Source organism: Chiloscyllium punctatum, chromosome 4 (assembly GCF_047496795.1).
Source record: "Chiloscyllium punctatum isolate Juve2018m chromosome 4, sChiPun1.3, whole genome shotgun sequence".
NCBI lineage: Eukaryota > Metazoa > Chordata > Chondrichthyes > Orectolobiformes > Hemiscylliidae > Chiloscyllium > Chiloscyllium punctatum.
This window is the reverse complement of record NC_092742.1, coordinates 3,565,845-3,571,844: the sequence shown is the minus strand read 5'-3', so window position 1 is coordinate 3,571,844 and position 6,000 is coordinate 3,565,845.

Genomic DNA, 6,000 nt, shown 5'->3' with positions numbered 1-6,000 from the left:
ATTCTCTCTCTCTCTTACATTCTCTCTCTCACATTCTCTCTCTCTATTACATTTTCTCTCTCTCACATTCTCTCTCTCTATTACATTTTCTCACTCAATTACATTCTCTCTCTCTATTATTCTTTCTCTCTCACATTCTCTCTCTCTATTACATTCTCTCTCTCACATTCTCTATCTCTAACATTCTCTCTATTACATTCTCACCGTCTCTCTCACGTTCTCTCTCTATTACATTCTCTCTCTCACACATTTTCTCTCTCTTTCTCACATTCTCTATTACATTCTCTCTCTCACACACACATTCTTTATCTCTATTACATTCTCTCTCACATTCTCTTTCTCTATTACATTCTCTCTCTCATAGATTCTCTCTCTCTATTACATTCGCTCTCTCTATTACATTCTCTCTCACACATTCTGTCTCTATTATTCTTTCTCTCTCACATTCTCTCTCTCTCACATTCTCTCTTCCTCTCTATTACATTCTCTCTCTCTCTCTCACATTCTCTCTCTCTCACATTCTCTCTCTTACACATTCTCTCTCTCTCTCACACATTCTCTCTCTCACACATTCTCTCTCTCTCACATTCTCTCTCTCACACATTCTCCCTCTCTATTACATTCTCTCTCTCACTCACACACATTCTCTTTCTCTCTCTCTCACATTCTCTCTTCCTCTCTCTCACATTCTCTCTCTCTCACATTCTCTCTCTATTACATTCTCTCTCTCACTCACATACATTCTCTTTCTCTCTCTCTCACATTCTCTCTCTCTCTATTAAATTCTCTCTCTCTCACATTCTCTCTCTATCTCACATTCTCTATTACATTCTCTCTCTCTCACATTCTCTCTCTCTATTACATTCTCGCTCTCACAATCTCTATCTCTCACTTTCTCTCTTCCTCTCTATTACATTCTCTCTCTCTCACATTCTCTCTCTCTCACATTCTCTCTCTATTACATTCTCTCTCTCACTCACACACATTCTCTTTCACTCTCTCACATTCTCTCTCTCTCTATTACATTCTCTCTGTCACACATTCTCTCTCTCTATTACATTCTCTCTCTCTCACATTCTCTCTCTATTACATTCGCTCTCTCTCTCACACACACATTCTCTTTCTCTCTCTCTCACATTCTCTCTCTCTATTACATTCTCTCTCTCTCATATTCTCTCTCTCGCTCACATTCTCTCTGTCTATTACATTCTCTCTCTCTCACATTCTCTCTCTCTATTACATTCTCTCTCCCTCACATTCTCTCTCTCACACATTCTCCCTCTCACACATTCTCTCTCTCTCTCACATTCTCTCTCTCACACATTTTCTCTCTCTCTGTCTCACATTCTCTCTCTCTCACACATTCTCTCTCTCTCTCACACATTCTCTCTCTCTCACATTCTTTCTCTCTATTACATTCTCTCTCTCACACACACACATTCTCTTTCTCTCTCTCACACATTCTCTCTCTCTATTACATTCTCTCTCTCTCACATTCTCTCTCTCTATTACATTCTCTCTCTCTCACACACACATTCTCTTTCTCTCTCTATTACATTCTCTCTCTCTCACACACACATTCTCTTTCTCTCTCTCTCTCTCACACATTCTCTCTCTCACACATTCTCTCTCTCTCACACATTCTCTCTCCCTCTCACATTTTCTCTCTCTCTCACTCTCTCTCTCACATTCTCTCTCTCACACATTCTCTCTCTCTCTCACATTCTCTCTCACACATTCTCTCTCTCACACATTCTCTCTCTCTATTACATTCTCACTCTCACAGTCTCTTTCTCTGTTACATTCTCTCTCACATTATCTCTCTCTATTACATTCTCTCTCACATTCTCTCTATTACATTCTCTCTCTCACACATTTTCTCTCTCTTTCTCACATTCTCTCTCTATTACATGCTCTCTCACTATTACATTCTCTCTATCTCACATTCTCTATTACATTCTCTCTCTCTCACATTCTCTCTCTATTACATTCTCCCTCTCTCTCACACACACATTCTCTTTCTCTCTTTCACATTCTCTCTCTCTCTATTACATTCTCTCTCTCTCACATTCTCTCTCTCTATTACATTCTCTCTCCCTCACATTCTCTCTCTCTCACATTCTCTCTCTCTATTACATTCTCTCTCCCTCACATTCTCTCTCTCACACATTCTCTCTATCTCACATTCTCTATTACATTCTCTCTCTCTCTCACATTCTCTCTCTCTATTACATTCTCGCTCTCACAATCTCTATCTCTCACATTCTCTCTCTCTCACATTCTCTCTTCCTCTCTATTACATTCTCTCTCTCTCACATTCTCTCTCTCTCACATTCTCTCTCTATTACATTCTCTCTCTCACTCACACACATTCTCTTTCTCTCTCTCACATTCTCTCTCTCTCTATTCCATTCTCTCTCTCACATTCTCTCTCTCTATTACATTCTCTCTCTATTACATTCTCTCTCTCTCTCACACACACATTCTCTTTCTCTCTCTCTCTATTACATTCTCTCCATCTCATATTCTCTCTCTCTCTCACATTCTCTCTCTCTATTACATTCTCTCTCTCTATTACATTCTCTCTCTCTCACATTCTCTCTCTCTCTCACATTCTCTCTCTCACACATTCTCTCTCTCTCACATTCTCTCTCTCTCTATTACATTCTCTCTCTCACACATTCTCTCCCTCTATTACATTCTCTCTCCCTCACATTCTCTCTATTACATTCTCTCTCTCACACACACACATTCTCTTTCTCTCTATTACATTCTCTCTCTCTCACATTCTCTCTCTCTATTACATTCTCTCTCTCACATTCTCTATCTCTAACATTCTCTCTATTACATTCTCACCGTCTCTCTCACGTTCTCTCTCTATTACATTCTCTCTCTCACACATTTTCTCTCTCTTTCTCACATTCTCTATTACATTCTCTCTCTCACACACACATTCTCTATCTCTATTACATTCTCTCTCACATTCTCTTTCTCTATTACATTCTCTCTCTCATAGATTCTCTCTCTCTATTACATTCGCTCTCTCTATTACATTCTCTCTCACACATTCTGTCTCTATTATTCTTTCTCTCTCACATTCTCTCTCTCACATTCTCTCTCTCTCACATTCTCTCTTCCTCTCTATTACATTCTCTCTCTCTCTCTCACATTCTCTCTCTCTCACATTCTCTCTCTCTCACACATTCTCTCTCTCTCTCTCACATTCTCTCTCTCACACATTCTCTCTCTCTCACATTCTCTCTCTCACACATTCTCCCTCTCTATTACATTCTCTCTCTCACTCACACACATTCTCTTTCTCTCTCTCTCACATTCTCTCTTCCTCTCTCGCACATTCTCTCTCTCTCACATTCTCTCTCTATTACATTCTCTCTCTCACTCACATACATTCTCTTTCTCTCTCTCTCACATTCTCTCTCTCTCTATTAAATTCTCTCTCTCTCACATTCTCTCTCTATTACATTCTCTCTATCTCACATTCTCTATTACATTCTCTCTCTCTCACATTCTCTCTCTCTATTACATTCTCGCTCTCACAATCTCTATCTCTCACTTTCTCTCTTCCTCTCTATTACATTCTCTCTCTCTCACATTCTCTCTCTCTCACATTCTCTCTCTATTACATTCTCTCTCTCACTCACACACATTCTCTTTCACTCTCTCACATTCTCTCTCTCTCTATTATATTCTCTCTGTCACACATTCTCTCTCTCTATTACATTCTCTCTCTATTACATTCGCTCTCTCTCTCACACACACATTCTCTTTCTCTCTCTCTCACATTCTCTCTCTCTATTACATTCTCTCTCTCTCATATTCTCTCTCTCGCTCACATTCTCTCTGTCTATTACATTCTCTCTCTCTCACATTCTCTCTCTCTATTACATTCTCTCTCCCTCACATTCTCTCTCTCACACATTCTCCCTCTCACACATTCTCTCTCTCTCTCTCACATTCTCTCTCTCACACATTTTCTCTCTCTCTGTCTCACATTCTCTCTCTCTCACACATTCTCTCTCTCTCTCACACATTCTCTCTCTCTCTCTCATTCTCTCTCTCTCACATTCTTTCTCTCTATTACATTCTCTCTCTCACACACACACATTCTCTTTCTCTCTCTCTCACATTCTCTCTCTCTATTACACTCTCTCTCCCTCACATTCTCTCTCTCACACATTCTCTCTCTCTCACATTCTCTCTCTCTATTACATTCTCTCTCCCTCACATTCTCTCTCTCACACATTCTCTCTATCTCACATTCTCTATTACATTCTCTCTCTCTCACATTCTCTCTCTCTATTACATTCTCGCTCTCACAATCTCTATCTCTCACATTCTCTCTCTCTCACATTCTCTCTTCCTCTCTATTACATTCTCTCTCTCTCACATTCTCTCTCTCTCACATTCTCTCTCTATTACATTCTCTCTCTCACTCACACACATTCTCTTTCTCTCTCTCACATTCTCTCTCTCTCTATTCCATTCTCTCTCTCACATTCTCTCTCTCTATTACATTCTCTCTCTATTACATTCTCTCTCTCTCTCACACACACATTCTCTTTCTCTCTCTCTCATTCTCTCTCTCTATTACATTCTCTCCATCTCATATTCTCTCTCTCTCTCACATTCTCTCTCTCTATTACATTCTCTCTCTCTCACATTCTCTCTCTCACACATTCTCTCTCTCTCTCACATTCTCTCTCTCACACATTCTCTCTCTCTCACATTCTCTCTCTCTCTATTACATTCTCTCTCTCACACATTCTCTCCCTCTATTACATTCTCTCTCCCTCACATTCTCTCTATTACATTCTCTCTCTCACTCACACACATTCTCTTTCTCTCTCTCTCATTCTCTCTCTATTACATTCTCTCCATCTCATATTCTCTCTTTCTCTCACATTCTCTCTCTCTATTACATTCTCTCTCTCTCACATTCTCTCTCTCACCAATTCTCTCTCTCTCACATTCTCTCTCTCACACATTCTCTCTCTCTCACATTCTCTCTCTCACACATTCTCTCTCTCTATTACATTCTCTCTCTCACTTTCACACATTCTCTTTCTCTCTCTCTCACATTCTCTCTTCCTCTCTCTCACATTCTCTCTCTCTCACATTCTCTCTTACATTCTGTCTCTCTCACATTCTCTCTCTCACTCACACACATTCTCTTTCTCTCTCTCTCACATTCTCTCTCTCTATTAAATTCTCTCTCTATTACATTCTCTCTCACTATTACATTCTCTCTATCTCACATTCTCTATTACATTCTCTCTCTCTCACATTCTCTCTCTATTACATTCTCCCTCTCTCTCACACACACACTCTCTTTCTCTGTCTCTCACATTCTCTCTCTCTATTACATTCTCTCTCTCTCATATTCTCTCTCTCTCTCACATTCTCTCTCTCTATTACATTCTCTCTCTCTATTACATTCTCTCTCCCTCACATTCTCTCTCACACACATTCTCCCTCTCACACATTCTCTCTCTCTCTCACATTCTCTCTCTCACACATTCTCTCTCTCACACATTCTCTCTCTCTCTCTCACATTCTCTCTCTCTCACACATTCTCTCTCTCTCACACATTCTCTCTCTCTCTCTCACATTCTCTCTCTCTATTATATTCTCTCTCTCACACACACACATTCTCTTTCTCTATTACATTCTCTCTCTCTCACATTCTCTCTCTCTATTACATTCTCTCTCTCACACACACACATTCTCTTTCTCTCTCTCTCACATTCTCTCTCTCTCTCACATTCTCTCTCTCACACACATTCTCTCTCTCTATTACATTCTCTCTCTCACACATTCTCTCTCCCTCTCACATTCTCTCTCTCTCACTCTCTCTCTCACACATTCTCTCTCTCTCTCACATTCTCTCTCTCTATTACATTCTCTCTCTCACAGACACACATTCTCTTTCTCTCTCACATTCTCTCTCTCACACACACACATTCTCTTTCTCTCTCTCTC